Consider the following 18683-nt stretch of genomic DNA (forward strand, 5'->3'; position numbering starts at 1 on the left):
CATGTATAATTTAGTCTGGATAAGTTTCATTTTGTAGGGGACACAAACATTTAAAATACTGTTCTAATTATTTGTCAAAGTAATCTAAGCATATTTAGGTAATTTAGAAAATATTCAAAGAGTATAAAGAAATACACAAAAGTTCCCTATGATCTTACTCTGGAGGCAACCACAATAAATAATTGGGGTTAACCTGTACCTATAGTGTTATGTTCTGACCTTAAAAAATGTAATAGTGTGTTGTGAGTATTTGCTGTAATGGCACTGTGATAGAAAAGGAAACACAGATTTTATGTAAAAAATATGACTGAAAACTAAAAATAGAAAACCTGTTCCATTAGTGAATTTAGTTTAAGAAATAAATTATGTAGATGTGAAAAAAAGCGGGAGCTTGAGCTATTTCCTCGAAAAGAATTATAGAATCAGCAAAGATAGTGATAGTCTCATGTTAATGGGAAAACTAAACTCATCGCTGTGCTATGTGGGGAATTTGGAAACCAAACAAAATCAGGATTGTCACTTAGGACCATAAGCGATATTTTTGTTAGCTTATCCAACATACATATGTAGCCCAGAAGATGGGTCAAAATACTTGCATTCTTTCCCCATCAAAACACCACCAATTCAATAGAGACAGACTCAGATAATGTTGGCTAACATTTATAAAATAACTACTTATCACCCACTATTCTAAGGAATTTACATGGATAATTCATTTAATTCTTAAAATAACTCTTTGAATTCAAGGCTATTATCTTCCTTATTTAATAAGGTGACAGATTTAAACTTAGGCATCTAATTCCAGAGAATCTGACATTAACCACCATACCGTACTGCTTCCCAGATCAGGATATGCAAGTTGCTCTATCCTTCTGTTTCCTCCCATTTTTTCTCTTCCTAGTCTGCCCATCCCCACTCCAATCTCACATACTAGAATCCATTTTGAAGGTGCACCATCAAGACATCAAAGCTTTAAGCAAATATCCTAGCTTCATCCTTGATGGATGACATCAGATTGATACTGTGGATCTTCAGAGGAGGATTTTTGATCCTTAAATTCTTCAGATCATGGTATTTACAAGACAAAATTTATTTCTCTTTATATATTGACTCTCACTTGTTATGTTAGCCAAGTCTCCACCTTTGTTTTTTGTTTTTTGGTTTTTTTTTTTTAAATCACATCTTCCTTTTCACAGAAATGGGCAGGGCAGAGAAAAATGAATAAGGGAGAAAGAGAATTCCATCCTACTACAAGTGTAATCAGAACAAGGAGCAAAATGAAATATATTCCCAAAAGTATATTCAATCATATGATTGAAATATACTCAATCATAACTGAATTTATGATGAACAAATTATTCTGAAGACACTTGTAACAACAGAGCTAATGTTTTGTTTTATCTTATTTTATTTTTTGAGCTGGTAATTGTTGATTGCCAAGTCATTTAGGAACATCAGTAAAGTTGGTTTTGCTTGGAAACTGTTGATTTTTTTTTTTTTTTTAAATACTGCCACTACTATTTACTATGGATAGGTTTGTAGATTGAAGTTTTTCTTTCATTTCATTTCTGATTGATTTGACAAATATTTGTTGAGCACTAAAAATACACAAGACCCAATGCAAGGAATGAAGGGGAAATAGGACATAGAGATATGAAATATCTTTTACACATGTATATCATTTCATTTGGAGCAGCAGGACACATACAAGCATATATGTATATAACAATTAGTTAAATTCCAAATTACTCTAATGACTGCTATTATGTAGTTTAAGTAGATCATTACTTACCTGTGGCTGCTGGCAGGAAACACAATCCATACTTCCCTTTAAAAGAATTCTCAAATTTTTGTGATAGAAGCACACAATTGAGAGGACGGCCAGTTGTGTGTTTCCCTTGTCCCTACTCTGAAATCCAAACACTATGTTTCACAAGAATTATTAAGCCAATGGCATGTTCTCCTTTTTCTTGGGGTAGGCACTGGAGGGATGCAAAAAGGAGCTATACAGTATAAACTCTTGAAACCCTACGATCTAAGTGGACAGTGCAGTTGTACAGCATTGGAAGAACAAATTATCCTCTTCCATCAGAGAAGTGAGTTCTCCTTGAGCAATACCTCAGTGTTTCAAATGCCAGTCTTCCTTCCTTTGTAGCTTTTAAATATTGGGAGGAAATGGCTGTAGAGAAGCTAAGTGGAGAATAGCAACCAACATTTCTCCTTTCTTTTTGCATGTCTTTCCCAAACTTGGAGGGCTTCTGAAATAATAATACCAGCAGAGGGTTATTATTATAATAAACAATTAAGGAATGAAATGTGAAATGTGAAATGCCTTGAAAAGCTAGAAGCATATTATATGTACAAGGTACTGTTCTTTGTTGACGGAGAATCTAAAATAAACACTGGGATGTTTTCTCATGGAAGGAAACTATCTACAGGTCACTGAGACGTGAACATTTTTGAGAAATGATTTGGATTCTGTTTCCTAGAGGCCAGTGTTACAGCTTCTGAGTAAACATCATTGCTCTTTAATTTGGTCTAGTAGGGTTATTCTTTCCTAACTGAAAGACAGGAAAAGAGTCTTCTACCAATGGTGTTTCCATTGTTTTAAATTACAATTTTACTCTGTCATTGTTTTGGGAATACAGGCTTACCTCATTTTATTGTGCTTCCTTTACTGTGCTTCACAGATATTGTGTTTTTTACAAATTGAAGGTTTGTGGCAACCCTACATTGTCAAATGATGGTTAGCATTTTTTAGCAATAAAGTATTTTTTAGTGAAGGTATGTACATTGGTTTTTTTAGACATAATGCTATTGCACACTTAATAGACTACAGTATAGTGTAAACATAACTTTTATATGCACTGGGAAACTAAAAAATTCGTGTGACTCATTTTATTGCAGTACTCACTTTATCCCGGTGGTCTGGAACCAAAACTGCAGTATCTTGAAGTTATGCCTATATTTGGAGAGGTGGCATAAATTAACCTTTCTAAAATGACTCATACATGTTTTGTTTTTAAAAAAAGAACAACACATTACTCCAGAGTATCAAGTCCCACTTTCAACTCTATAGCATCTAATGCTGGTTTCAACCACCATTTATATTTACCGTGTTTAACTTTCATGCTTCCCAAGGTAAGCAGTAAAATTGTCCCTTTCCTAGAGAGGCAGAAAGACAAGTAGAAAGGAGGTTTTCACTCAGCTATCTCACTACCAGAGTGAGTGATTGACTTTAGTGAGCCCCAGGAAGATTAAGGCTTGGAGAATAGATGGGATGGAGGCCAATGGTCTTGCAGTTCACCCACATGAGAGAGTGTTCTCTTGTACGGGGAGACAAATGAGAGCTAAGTTCTAAAGCAGCGTGATCTCAGTGTTCCCAGACATTGAATATGATTGGTCCTAATTCTGTGCTCTGTGATTAAGCTTTCTTCAGCTTCTCCATCTAACTTCAAATTCAAAATGTCAAGCACTAACCAGGTTTTCAAGTCCTAACCCAAATAATTTGATAAAAATGTGGTGTGATGTGCCTGACCATCCTGTTCTTCCTTCGTGTCACAGTCTTATTTTTATGTCGGCTATTTTAAGACTGAAGGTGCTCTAGCAGTTAACTAAGGAGAGCTGTGATAGGCCTCAGTTACTGAGTTTACTGACCCCGAATACAAAGTGTGAGAATGAACCTAAGACACAGCTCATGTTGTGCTGTGCATAGGAATAAGCTTGAGAGAAAACTGTAGGCTTGATGGGGAGAGACAAGGGAACAGGTAGTTTTTCTTCAGCTGCAAATCTATTTTGGATACTGAGCAATGGGGACTGGAATGAGGTCAAGGAGAAAAGATATGAATTAAGGTAGCTACTGATGAGAATTCATTTTTGAAAGAAAAATGCCCAAATGGGGAGGCATTATCTGTAAACGCACAATTCAGCAATGGTGGCTATTTCAGACCATGACAGGGCACTTTGCGTAACCATTCCTCTAGGTGCTATTCTTAGAGAACAAATTTATCATCGGTCTTTGTGGCCCATTTTACATAAACAACTGAGAATTCTAGGGGAAAAAAACAGAAACCAGAAGAATAATCTAGAATGAATCTTTACAAGGGATAAACTGTCCTATTATTCCTCAAGTCTCCCCTTCCCTCTGGCTCTCATAGGTGACACACACTGTTATTCCAACAAGCACAGAGCAGCCCTGAGACTCCCTGGTTCACCAGCTGAGGTATAACTTTCACATCATTTGGTTAGGCCATAGATAAGTAAGTAGAAATGTCTGCTTTCACTTAATAATTACCCAGAGACACTCAAGCTCTTCCCAGGATACCCATTCTACCCATGCAATATTTAAGTTAGGAAGGAAACCTAGTTTTTTTTTGTTTTTTGTTTTTTTTTTTACATCGAGGAACCAATTTAAAGCAAATATTTGGCCCCGATATCCCAAATATTTGCTACTAGGTTCTTCCTGTTTTTTTCAGTTCAGATGGGTATGTTGTTCTTTATTTTAAAATATTTAATTCTTTATAAAGAGAAAAAATAAAGATTTTGAAAGGAAGTTTTCTATTTACTTATAACATCTTCACCTGTTACAAGAAAATAAACTCTGGAAGCTAGAGAGGAATAAGTATTTAGTAAGCAAAATAATAACGCAGTAATTAGTATCTGGTGAGCTCCTACTGTGTTCCAGGTACATGTTGGTACCTACTCACAACATCTAAGCATAACAAGAGCATTGTTGGTCCTCTTTTACAGATAAGGAAACCACACTTCAGAGACAGGAACAAACTTAAGGTCAGTGGGGAAATGCAGATTTGAACTCGGAATGTTTTCACAACAAATCTTGTGGTTTTCCCACTTTACCGCATTTCCTCTCCACTTAGTGATATTTTAAGATATGTTTTTTCTTTTGTGAACAAAGACGACACTAATGGGCCATGTTTTCTAGGAGATGATTGGTTTGGGATGATTCGTCATACTCTCCTTGTCTCTTTGGTGTGCAGTGTCACCCTGGATCATAAACCTTTAAGCATCAAGTCAAACTCCTTGGCCTATTCAGACTTCTAGCCTCCATCCTTCATATCTCTGTCTAGGCTTTCTTGGTATGGCCCAAACTCACCTTTCAGATCTTCTCTGCTATTATTTCCCTTCACTAATCAGGCTTCAGTCAAACTGAGTGACTAGCGGACCTCTCTCACTCTGTGCTGTCCCTCCAAGACTTTACTGAATCCATGAACTCTACCAGGAATGCCTTCTCCCTCTCCCCTACCACATTCATGTGCCTTCATCCTGCCATCTTTCTCAGCCCAGCTCAGAGTCTTCCCTTGCTTCTCAAGCCTGGAAGTAATCTCTCCCTCTTGCCAACTTTTATAGCCTTCTCACTGTATGTTTCTGATAAACTTATCACTTTTTGCTTTGTAATATGGTTTTTCCATTTGAGTCTCTTTTGACTCAAGGGCAGGATCTATACCTGATTCACTGTTTCATCTTCCCTGGAGCCTAGGTTTTAATAATAAGAATGCCAGATTTAGAAGAAAAAAAATTAAAGATACCTAGTTAAATTCGTTTCAATTAAAGATTAATTTTAAGCCTAATATTTGAATATTTAAATATTACTTGGAGCATACTTATAAAAAGTCATTGTTCCTTATTTGAAATTCAAATTTAACTAGGTATCCTGTAATTTATCTGGCAACCTTACTAATAGATGCTCACCAAATAGTTTTTAAATGAATGAATTTCACCTTAGCGCTCCAAATCTGACTATGATATCATTAGCACTGATTGAACTAGCCTCAAATACTCGTAAATTACAGATAGCCTTGGAAAGGATCATAGTGGTAATTTAGTCCAACCTTCTAGTATTAGGATTATTTTTAAAAATGGGATCTCTCTAGACTTGCTCCAAATCACACAATTAGCCGATGTCTTAGCATACACCTCCTTGAAACTGGAACTTTTAAAAACATAAAGTAGATCATCAAAGCTTCAGAGGGCTATAAGGATGAAGAGAACTTCAACTCTACTTCTGTATGTGTTCACTTCCTCATTCTGAGGTGAGCATTTGCACCTAGGTCAGCTCTTGTTTTATTGCTCTATGTGTCTATACATCTGCACACATTGTTTCAAATTGGAAAGCCTTAAGAGTCAGTGACTGTCCTATCTGGTCACTGATTGATTCTGCTATATGAAATATAATTGTAAAAAGAACCCTGAAATACATCAATAGAACAAGGACAGACCCAAGTAAATTGATCTAGGCTACAGCTTTGGTTCCCCCCACTTCTGGCAGAGCTTCTCTTCCTGGTATCCCTGCTACTCCCCTGGAGAGGTTCAGGGAGCCCTGCTTTCCAGGCTTCCCTCCTTGTAGGGCCTTCTCTCTCTGGCACTCTTTCCTCCCATCAGAACTTTCCTGTCCTGCTCTCATCAAACTGCCAGGTGGAAAAACAGCCCTATAAACTCATCTGAGCAAGGTATTAAAGGTTGACATGGATTTCACAGTCTTAGTATGCACCTACCCCAAGAACCAGCTTAATGTCTTGCTTTCTGTGAAGCTTCTATTGATTTCCCCAGGAGGTCAACTGCTTCCTCCTGAGAGTTACTCTACACTTCTATCCACTCTCTAGTAGGTCTAGTAGTTCTATGGTTGAGGTATAATTAGCTGTTTATAAACACACACACAATGACCTAAAGGACGGGACAATACTTTGTATTTATACTGCCAACACCTAATATGGTTTCTGCTTAATAATAGGCTGCCAATATAAATTTGTTAAGTTTATTTAAACAGGGATTCCTAGATATACAACAATCAAATAGTGACTCTTTGACGATTAGAGGGTCAACCACTGAGAACAGCCAAAAAGGAAGGCTTTTTAAAAAAAAACCCTGTGGTCTAACAGCAGTCTTCAATTATGCCTAGCATGTCAGCCCTGAAGATCCTTCTGGGACTAGGACTATGACTGATTCAAGAATGTTTACAATGTAAATATTACAAACCTTAAACTGTTTTGTTTCTTCTAATTATTACCTCCAACTAGGCTATCTTAAATCTCTCATTTCTTTAATAGTATCTTGGACAGATTCCATAGTTTTTTGGTCACTTTTAATTACTAAACACAGACTTGTCAGTTTAAAACGGGAGGGGAGCAAGTGAAGCATGGCATCTCTTCCACTGCTCCCCTCCCCTCTTGGGTCTATTTGTTCTGAAGTTGGGGGCAGGCAAGAGGGACAGGAGAATCAGAGGTCATCTTACAAAACCATCCATATAATAGACCAAGGTGTAAGGCACTTCTAGAATCTCCCAGGCTTGGAATGGCTCTATACTGTGCTGGTGGCTTCAACTGATATGATGGTCTCTGTAAGGATGGAGTGCTTACTTCTTGAAGAGGTGTTCAGTTGTCCTAATGCTAGTCTCCCTCCAACCCTGCTGCAATATTTTTTCTGGATGGGGGCTCCCTCCCTTGGTCCTGTGGCTGTCTGAGCTGATTTAGAGATCTTGTCCCCCACCCAACCACAATATCCTTTCCCATGCAGTCTCATAACCCATGTGTTCTCTTCCAAAGTATTCTTTACTTTGGTGCCTTTAAGCCCTACCGGTACAGGCTACACTAATATGCTTTCTGCTTTCAGAATATCTAAATAAGTTATAGGCACTTTCTTCCATGTTTACAAACATGATCTTCCTCTGAATTCCTTGTCAAGCTTTCCGAAGAATTCTCCCACCACACTCCACTGTGTTCCAGTGGGAACTCTCAAGCAGGCCTGTAGGTTCTACAGATGAACATGGAGCAAGAGGACAAGCTCTCCCTTTTGTTGGCATATCTACCTCTACTTGTGATTCTCTTGTACCATGCCTTCCTTACTTTATCCCCTTAGCCAGATTTTCTTAAGTAGGGTCACTGGTCTGCAGCTGATCAGCTGTGAGTGACACTACAAAACTGTGGTACAGGGTGCCCCCCGCGATGCTGATATATAACTACCTTCAGAATGATATGGATGTAACGTGTTCATTGAAAGCTGACTACACATATTAAAACAAACTTTTTCACTATTAGCAAACTACCATGTTATCAGCAGTCTGGAGTTTGGACTTATTTTTAAAATCGTTTCTAAACTGATACATGCTCACTCTGTTATGTTCCTTTCAACTTTATCTTTGTGTATTCACTAAGTGCACAGTTTTAGAATACATAGACACTGTCAGTCCTCAGTAAATTAGGATAGCCCTCTACGATCTGTTGAATGAAACCTACTTTTCTCTATGATGACTCAAAGTGTCACCAATTCAATTACCTTTGTTTGTTCCCTTTGAAGATATTCAAACAGTGCTTTTTAAGAGTTCTGTTTCTAAGAAAAATAAAATGAACCACATGTACCGAGCATGTTGCACTCAAAAGGCATTAGTAAATATAAAAAAATAAGTAATTAGTATTCAATTTAAAAAGGAGGTATAATAAGGGATTGTATTCTGCTCTGAGGGGAGCTGGCACGTTTGTCCTGGTTTGAACCCTCAGGCTATTTATAGATCCTGTTCAGGAAGGCTTTTGTTTCACGGTGTTGTGAAACATGTTTTTATGGATTGAATTATGTCCTTCCAAAGACCTATGTTGAAATCTTAAGCCCCCAAATCTCAGAATGTGACCTTATTTGGAAACAGGGTCTCTATAGAAGTAATCAAGTTAAAATGAGGTCATTAGGGTAACGCTTAATCCAATATGACTGGTGTCCTTATGAGAAATTTGGACACAGATACACAAATAGGGAGAATGTCATGTGAAGATGAAGGCAGAGATTGGGGTGGTACATCTGCAAACCAAGGAACACTAAAAATTGCTATCAAACCACCAGAAGTTAGGGGAGAGGCATGGAACAGAGTTTTCCTCAGAGCCCTCAGAAGGAACCAACTCTGTTGACACCTTAATCTGAAACCGAGTCCCCCCAAAACTGAGTTCCTCTGCCGAGTTTATGATTAACCTCTCTATCCAAAATTGTATTGCCTTTCTGGTCCCAATCCTGTTTCCCTCAAGATTGAGGAGTATCAAATAAAAGGGGGGATTGAAACCACATACAAGCCCCTATTCCCTGTCCTTTGAAGTAAAAGGCTTTGCTTTAGTCTCCCAGGCCTCCCCAGAGTCTCAAAAGCCTGTCTCAAGAGTTAATGATTAGGAAACGTGAAGATGTAAAAATAAAGAATAGTTGTTGGGTTGGAAATTAGTAACAATTTAGACTATAAACCAGCCACATAGCAGACTCACTGAACTCCCAGTTCCCTGAAAGATATAGATAAAGGCCTGACACACATTCTTAAGTTGTTTTTACAGGGAGCAGACCTCCACCAGATGAAAACTGCTGACCGCAAGCATGTACACCCCAGATTGGTTGAAACCAGAAGACTGGTGATGCTCGAAACTTCACCTGGATTTCTTCACCAACCAATCTGAGAATTGTGCACAAGCTGATCATGTACCCTGCAGCCTCCTCCCTCACACTGCCTTCAAAACCTTTGTCTCCAGCCTGCAACTTGAAGATGGTCTTAGGACCTTAGTCCACCATCTTCCCAGGTTGCTAGCCTCCTGAATAAAGCAAATTTTCCTTTCCACCTTTCAAACATTGGCCTTTCACGTGGTGAGCAGCTGAACTTAGGTTCAGTACCGGCCTTGTTCAGTTACAAGTCTTGTACTTCTAGTCTCCAGAACTATGACACAATGAATTTCTGGTTGCCAAAGACACCAAGTTTGAGATACTTGTTACAGTAGCCCTAGCAAACCAACACATAATGCCTTTTTTCTAATCTCTTAATTTCTGAATTCATATACAAAAGAACTCATCCCACATTTGCAAGCAACTCCTATAAGGGGTAAGGCTAAAACAGAGGAAGGAGCTACTGGGATTTTGATATGACCAGGTTACTCAAAGTGTGTTTTTTCCACCCTTATCTCTCTAGCCCCTGCTATCTCTCCTTACCTCATCCCCTTTCAGAGCCAAAGAGATGTCATCATTCACTAAAAACTAACTCTAGTATATCCTTTACTTATTATTTTTCCTGAAATAAAATAGTTTCCTCCAATATAAATCTAGGATTCTACATTGGAAAAGTGGTAATTAGTTGGAGAACTTAATGAAGTCTTCTCAATTTTTATTTATGACATGAAAATGAGAAAATTTTTGTCTTTTTTTTTTTCTTAAGCGGAAGGACCTATCAAATTAACTAGAAAAAGTTCCTATTTTATTGAGTAGGAAACTGAAATCATAGAAACAATATATTGGTCTTTGCCCTTGCTTCCTGGAACAGAGCTCTTAACACCCTTGTAATTTAAGAGTTTCCTAAGTGATGAGAGCACTAGGAGCATCTTTTGTTCTAATAATTGGTCTTTGACCCTACTTTCTGACACAGAGCCCCTAAATCCCTTGGAATTTCCTGGATTATAGGAGGTCTTTGTTCTAATGAGGCAACTCTTGGTGGGCTTCTGGATAGTTTCAGGATGAGGGCTGGTCTCCAGAAAGACCAAGCCATGACTTGAAGCTTGGAACTTTTAGTTCCAACCCCCATTCTCTGGTAAGGGAAGAGGGGCTAGAGATTGAGTTAATAATTAATCACGCCTACATAATGAAGCCTCCATAAAAATCCCAATAGTATGGAGTTCAGAGAGCTTCAGGGTTGAACACATCTACATACTGGCAGGGTAGGGTACCTCAACTCCACAGGGACAGAATCTCCTATGCTTAGGACCCTTCTGGACCTCACCTTATGTATCTCTTCATCTGGCTGTTCATCTGTACCCTTTATTATGTCTTTTATAACAAACTGGTAAACACAAGTATTTCCTTGAGTTCTGTGAGTCATTCTAGCAAATTATCAAACCCAAGGAGGGGTCATGGGAACGCTGATTTACAGATGATTGGTCAGCAGTACAGGTAACAACCTAGAATTTGTGATTGACATCTGAAATGGGGGCAGTCTTGTAGGACTGATTTCTGAATTTGTGGGATCTGATACTTACTCCAGGTAGACAGTGTCAGAACTGAATTGAATTGCAGGACACCCAGCTGGTGTTGAATAATTGCTTGGTGTATGGAAACCACCACCCCCATCCCCCCACATCTGGTGTCAGAAGTATTGTGAGTGTGAGTTAAGGAGAAACACAGTTTTTCCCAGACAGAAACCAATATCCAGATATTTTCTAGTCCATTTGGTCCCTTGCTGGTAAGAAAAGGAGTAGCAGGAACCTGGGGATTAAGAAAGTACTACATTCCTGCAACTTAATGACAAGTAGGATGACCTTGGCTTCAACAGTAATAAGAAAAAAAAAAAGAGCTTTAGTAACACACAACTGGTTCAATAATGAGATTTGCAGTCAAGAGCAATGTCAAATAAATGATCAGAAACTCTCTATTCTACTCACTGAAGCATAAGGGGATTTCAAAGGAAGGAAAGGAGGTAAACTAGTATTTATTGACCATCCTTATTGTGTTACTACTTTATATTCACTATCTCATTTAACCCTCATCACAGCAGCCTTATTAACCATATTTTCTAGAACACTCAGCTGAGATGTAAAGACGTTTAGAAACTTTCCCCAGAAAACAATGACTAGTAACAGGCAGAACTGGGTTCTGAACTTAGTTAGCAGCTGTTCTTGACTCTAATGGACTACCTACATCAGAATCACTTGGGGAACTACTTTAAAGTGTTAGTTTAAAGTTCTTAAACCCAGAGATCCTGAGTCAGTTGGTCTGGAGGTGGGGGTCCAATAATCTGAGTTTTAAACAGTTCAGCACCACACATGATTTTGACAGAAGTCAGCAGTGAGCCACATTAAAAATTTTTTTCTGTGAGAGTGATTCTTAATCTTTAGTTCAGATCAGTCACTTTACCAGAGAACATGGGCTACTCTACAATTGAATAAAAAGAAACCCTCCCCATTTCAATGTTTACCAGCATGTTTTCAACATATTTAATATTTAAAGCATCTTAAATTGAGTTGGTACTCAACTGAAACTTCTTGAATTAATGAGCCATGCAACATGAATTAAAGTAACTAAGTCGTTAAGTTCTTATGTGACACCAGTGATGCTCTGACTTTTGGATTATTTGAAACAGTACAAGCAAAAGCTAGATACTGACACAAGATTGACAATTCTGTACGTTGACAAATAGGAACATTTAGAAAGCGGCCATCTATTATTATAATCATCTTGGAAAAAATGGTAATTCAACTTAAAAAATGTAGAAAAGACATAATACTAAACTGGTTTTTAAACAAAGTAAATTTAGCTTTATGAAAAACTCACTACACTGTCCTTATTTTTCTCATTTAAATTGATAAAACTTCATCAGGGAGCAAAATAGGTCCATGGGTCAGACCATATTTATAGACCAACTGTAGGGTTCATTGTTATAGGGTGTATAAAGAAGAAGCTTCAGTCCCTGACTTTAAGAGTATTTGCAATTTAGATAATCAAATTTACCTGTATGGAATGATTCAAAAGCTATATAACATAGTTTTTTTTTTTTTTTTTTTTTTAGTATGTAATTATGTGGTACATACTGGGAGAACAAATAAAAGAAAGATCTGTGTGGACTGGAGCAGGAAGTGAAGGATTGGTGAAAGAAATGATAGCTGAATTGAATTTGGCTAGGTTGGAAAGAGGGGGAGGAGAATCCTAAATGGAAAAGGAACAAAATGCACCAGGTGGAAGTAAGCTACTGAGAGTTGATAGTGATGTGAGCCGGGATTGTTGCAAGGAGACAAACCTGATAACAAAGGGGTTTTGTTTTTTATGTCTTATAGAGCTGGTTATTTATTTAATTCAGGGCCCAATCAAGGTTTACACATTACACTGGGTTTTTTTTTAAAACATCCTTATTGGAGTATAATTGCTTTACAATGTTGTCTTAGTTTCTGCTGTATAACAAAATGAATCAGCTATATGTATACATATATACCCATATCCCCTCCCTCTTGCGTCTCCCTCCCACCCACCATATCCCACCCCTTTAGGTGGTCACAAAGCATGGAGATGATCTCCCTGTGCTATGTGGCTGCTTCCCACTAGTTATTTATTTTACATTTGGTAGTGTATATATGTCCATGACACTCTCTCACTTTGTCCCAGCTTACCCTTCCCCCTCCCTGTGTCCTCAAGTCCATTCTCTACGTCTGCATCTTTACTCCTGTCTTGCCCATAGGTTTTTCAGAAGTTTTTTTTTTTTTTTTTAGATTCCACATATGTGTTAGCATACAGTATTTGTTTTTCTCTTTCTGACTTACTTCACTCTGTATGACAGACTCTAGGTCCATCAACCTCACTACAAATAACTCAATTTCGTTTCTTTTTATGGCTGAGTAGTATTCCTTTGTATATATGTGCCACATCTTCTTTATCCATTCATCTGTTGATGGACACTTAGGTTGCTTCCATGTCCTGGCTATTGTAAATAGTGCTGCAATGAACATTGTGGTACATGACTCTTTTTGAATTTTGGTTTTCTCAGGGTATATGCCCAGTAGTAGGATTGCTGGATCATATGGTAGTTCTATTTTTAGGTTTTTAAGGAACCTCCATACTTCTCCATAGTGGCTGTATCAACTTACATTCCCACCAACAGTGCAAGAGGGTTCCTTTTTCTCCACACCCTCTCCAGCATTTTTTGTTTGTAGATTTTTTGATGATGGCCATTCTGACAGGTGTCAAGTGATACCACATTGCGGTTTTGATTTGCATTTCTCTAATGATTAGTGATGTTGAGCACCCTTTCAAGTGTTTTCTGGCAATCTGTATATCTTCTTTGGAGAAATGTCTGTTTAGGTCTTCTGCCCATTTTTGGATTGGGTTGTTTTTTTGTTATTGAGCTGCATGAGTTGCTTGTATATTTTGGAGATTAATCCTTTGTCAGTTGCTTCGTTTGCAAATATTTTCTCCGAGGGTTGTCTTTTCATCTTGTTTGAGGTTTCCTTTGATGTGTAAAAGCTTTTAAGTCCCATTTGTTTATTTTTGTTTTTATTTCCATTACTCTAGGAGGTGGATCAAAAAAGATCTTGCTGTGATTTATGTCAAAGAGTGTTCTTCCTATGTTTTCCTCTAAGAGTTTTATAGTGTCCAGTCTTACATTTAGGTCTCTAATCCATTTTGAGTTTATTTTTGTGTATGGTGTTAGGGAGTGTTCTAATTTCATTCTTTTACATGTAGCTGTCCAGTTTTCCCAGCACCACTTATTGAAGAGACTCTTTTCTCCATTGTATATCCTTGCCTCCTTTGTCATAGATTAGATGACCATAGGTGTGTGGGTTTACCTCTGGGCTTTCTATCTTGTTCCATTGATCTATGTTTCTGTTTTTGTGCCAGTACCATATTGTCTTGATTACAGTAGCTTTGTAGTATAGTCTGAAGTCAGGGAGTCTGATTCCTCCAGCTCTGTTTTTTCCCCTCAATACTGCTTTGGCTATTCGGGGTCTTTTGTGTCTCCACATAAATTTTAAGATTTTTTTGTTCTAGTTCCGTAAAAAATGCCATTGGTAATTTGATAGGGATTGCATTGAATCTGTAGATTGCTTTGGGTAGTACAGTCATTTTCACAATATTTATTCTTCCAATCCAAGAACATGGTATATCTCCCCATCTGTTGGTATCATCTTTAATTTCTTTCATCAGTGTCTTATAGTTTTCTGTATACAGGTCTTTTGTCTCCTTAGGTAGGTTATTCCTAGGTATTTTATTCTTTTTGTTGCAGTAGTAAATGGGAGTGTTTCCTTAATTTTTCTTTCAGAGTTTTCATCATTAGTATACAAGAATGTAAGAGATTTCTGTGCATTAATTTTGTATCCTGCAACTTTACCAAATTCATTGATTAGCTCTAGTAGTTTTCTGGTGGCATCTTTAGGATTCTCTACGTATAGTATCATGCCATCTGCAAACAGTGACAGTTTTACTTCTTTTCCAATTTGGATTACTTTTCTTTTTCTTCTCTGATTGCTGTGGCTAAAACTTCCAAAACTATGTTGAATAATAGCGGTGAGAGTGGGCAACATTGTCTTATTCCTGATGTTAGTAGAAATGGTTTGTTTTTCATCACTGAGAACAATGTTGACTGTGGGTTTGTCATATATGGCCTTTATTAGGTTGAGGTAAGTTCCCTCTATGCCTACTTTCTGGAGGATTTTTATCATAAATGGGTGTTGGCTTTTGTTTGTTGGAAGATTTTAATCACAGTCTCAATTTCAGTGCTTGTGATTGGTCTGTTTATATTTTCTATTTCTTCCTGCTTTAGTCTCGGAAGGTTGTGCTTTTCTAAGAATTTGTCCATTTCTTCCAGGTTGTCCATTTTATCAGCATATAGTTGCTTGTAGTAATCTCTCGTGATCCTTTGTATTTCTGCAGTGTCAGTTGTTACTTCTTTTTCGTTTCTAATTCTGTTGATTTGAGTCTTCTCCCTTTCTTTCTTGATGAGTCTGGCTAATGGTTTTTCAATTTTGTTTATCTTCTCAAATAACCAGCTTTTAGTTTTATTGATCTTTGCTATCGTTTTCTTCATTTCTTTTTCATTTATTTCTGGTCTGATTTTTATGATTTCTTTCCTCTACTGACTTTGGGGTTTTTTTTGTTCTTCTTTCTCTAACTGCTTTAGCTGTAAGTTTGGGTTGTTTATCTGAGATGTTTCTTATTTCTTGAGGTAGGATTGTATTGCTATAAACTTCCCTCTTAGAACTGCTTTTGCTGCATCCCATAGGTTTTGGGTCGTCATGTTTCCATTGTAATTTGTTTCTAGGTATTTTCTGATTTCCACTTTGATTTCTTCAGTGATCTCTTGGTTATTAAGTACTGTATTGTTTAGCATCCATGTGTTTGTATTTTTTTACAGATTTTTTCCTGTAATTGATATCTAGTCTCATAGCATTGTGGTCGGAAAAGATACCTGATACAATTTCAATTTTCTTAAATTTACCAAGGCTTGATTTGTGACCCAAGATATGATCTATCCTGGAGAATGTCCCATGAGCACTTGAGAAGAAAGTGTATTCTGTTGTTTTTGGATGGAATGTCCTATAAATATCAATTAAGTCCATCTTGTTTAATGTATCATTTAAAGCTTGTGTTTCCTTATTTATTTTCATTTTGGATGATCTGTCCATTGGTGAAAGTGGGTTGTTAAAGTCCCCTACTATGATTGTGTTACTGTTGATTTCCCCTTTTATGGCTATTAGCATTTGCCTTATATATTGAGTTGCCCCTATGTTGGATGCATAAACATTTACAATTGTTATATCTTCTTCTTGGATTGATCCCTTGATCATTATGTAGTGTCCTTCTTTGTCTCTTGTAATAGTCTTTATTTTAAAGTCTATTTTGTCTGATATGAGAATTGCTACTCCAGCTTTCTTTTGATTTCCATTTGCATGGAATATCTTTTTCCATCCCCTCACTTTCAGTCTGTATGTGTCCCTAGGTCTGAAGTGGGTCTCTTGTAGACAGCATATGTACAGGTCTTGTTTTTGCATCCATTCAGCCAGTCTATGTCTTTTGGTTGGAGCATTTAATCCATTTACATTTAAGGTAATTATTGATATGTATGTTCCTATTATCATTTTCTTAATTGTTTTGGTTCGTCATTGTAGGTCTTTTCCTTCTCTTGTGTTTCCTGCCTAGAGAAGTTCCTTTAGCATTTGTTATAAATCTGGTTTTGTGGTGCTGACTTCTCTTAGCTTTTGCTTGTCTGTAAAGGTTTTAATTTCTCCGTCGAATCTGAATGAGATCCTTGCTGGGTAGAATAATCTTGGTTGTAAGTCTTTTCCTTTCATCACTTTAGATATGTCCTGCCACTCCCTTCTGGCTTGCAGAGTTTCTGCTGAAAGAACAGCTGTTAACCTTATGGGGATTCTCCTGTAGTTATTTGTTGCTTTTCCCTTGTTGCTCTTAATATTTTTTTGTTGTATTTAATTTTTGATAGTTTGATTAGTATGTGTCTTGGCGTGTTTTTCCTTGGATTTATCCTGTATGGGATTCTCTGCACTTCCTGGACTTATTTCCTTTCCCATATTAGGGAAGTTTTCAACTATAATCTCTTCAAATATTTTTTCAGTCCCTTTCTTTTTCTCTTCTTCTTCTGGGACCCCTATAATTCGAATGTTGGTGCGTTTCATTTTGTCCCAGAGGTCTCTGAGACTGTCCTCAATTCTTCTTATTCTTTTTTCTTTATTCTGCTCTGCGGTAGTTATTTCCACTATTTTATCTTCCAGGTCACTTATCCGTTCTTCTGCCTCAGTTATTCTGCCATTGATTCCTTCTAGAGAATTTTTAATTTCATTTATTGTATTGCTCATCGTTTGTTTGCTCTTTAATTCTTCTAGGTCCTTGTTAAACGTTTCTTGTATTTTCTCCATTCTATTTCCAAGATTTTGGATCATCTTTACTATCATTACTCTGAATTCTTTTTCAGGTGGACTGCCTATTTTCTCTTCATTTGTTTGGTCTGGGGGGTTTTTACTTTGCTCCTTCATCTGTTGTGTATTTGTCTGTCTTCTCATTTTGCTTAACTTACTTTGTTTGGGGTCTCCTTTTCGCAGGCTGCAGGTTCATAGTTCCCATTGTTTTTGGTGTCTGCCCCCAGTGGTTCAGGTTGGTTTATTGGATTGCGTAGGCTTCCTGGTGGAGGGGACTGGTGCCTGTGTTCTGGTGGCTAAGGCTGGATCTTGTCATTCTGGTGGGTAGGACCGCGTCCAGTGGCGTGTTTGGGGGTGTCTGTGAACCTATTATGATTTTAGGTCTCTGCTAATGGGTGGGGTTGTGTTCCTGTCTTGCTAGTTGTTTGGCATGGGGTGTTCAGCACTGGAGCTTGCTGGTCATTGAGTGGAGCTGTGTCTTAGCATTGAGATGGAGATCTCTGGGAGAGCTCTTGCTGATTGATATTACATGGGACTGGGAGGTCTCTGGTTGTCCAATGTCCTGAACTCGGCTCTCCTACCTCAGAGGCTCAGGCCTGACACCCGGCCGGAGCACCAAGACCCTCTCAGCCACACAGCTTACGTGTAAATGGGTTAAATTCTCCAATCCAAAGGCCCAGCGTGGCCGGCCGTCTGCGCTCTGCTCAGTCCTCCAGCTGGGCATTGTCCTCTGGGCCCGGTTGATATGGATAGCCTGCTTTGGATCCAGGTCCAGCTGCATACCCTAGCATCTAGAAGAAGCAGCCGATGCCCCCATCCTCCCCTATCCCTGCTGCAAGTCAGTACAATCCTGGAGTGCCCAGAGGGCATGTTTTTAAAAGTAGTAGAAGACAGAAACAGACTCACAGACAAACAGAACAGACTTGTGGTTGCCAAGGGGGAGGCAGGATGGAGGAGGGATGGACTGGGAGTTTTGGGTTAGTAGATGCAAACTACTACATATAGAATGGATGGACAACAAGGTCCTACTGTACAGCATAGATAACTATATTTGAAGTCTTGGGATAAACCATAATGGACAATAATATAAAAAAGAAAGTGTATATATATATATATATATATATATATATATACACATACATATATATACACATATACATATATATAACTGAGTCACTTTCCTGTACAGCAGAAATTAACACAACATTGTAAATCAATTATACTTCAACAACAACAAAAAAATGTAGTGGAAGATTAAGTTGGATAAGAAAAGTGGATTGGATGATGTGAGAAATAGACTAGTACCAG

General features: G+C 37.9%; 1 long non-coding RNA gene across 1 annotated transcript in view; it reads right to left on the reverse strand.

Moving 5' to 3' along the window:
• LOC103015631 (uncharacterized) overlaps positions 1–18683 on the reverse strand; it is a 39013-nt gene that overhangs the window by 10047 nt on the left and 10283 nt on the right. Inside the window, exon 2 of the long non-coding RNA XR_003624189.2 lies at positions 2915–2962. This is a non-coding gene — a long non-coding RNA (uncharacterized LOC103015631). The remainder of the gene's footprint in view (positions 1–2914; positions 2963–18683) is intronic.

The sequence above is a fragment of the Balaenoptera acutorostrata genome, chromosome 1 (genome assembly GCF_949987535.1).
Source record: "Balaenoptera acutorostrata chromosome 1, mBalAcu1.1, whole genome shotgun sequence".
NCBI classification, from domain to species: Eukaryota; Metazoa; Chordata; class Mammalia; order Artiodactyla; family Balaenopteridae; genus Balaenoptera; species Balaenoptera acutorostrata.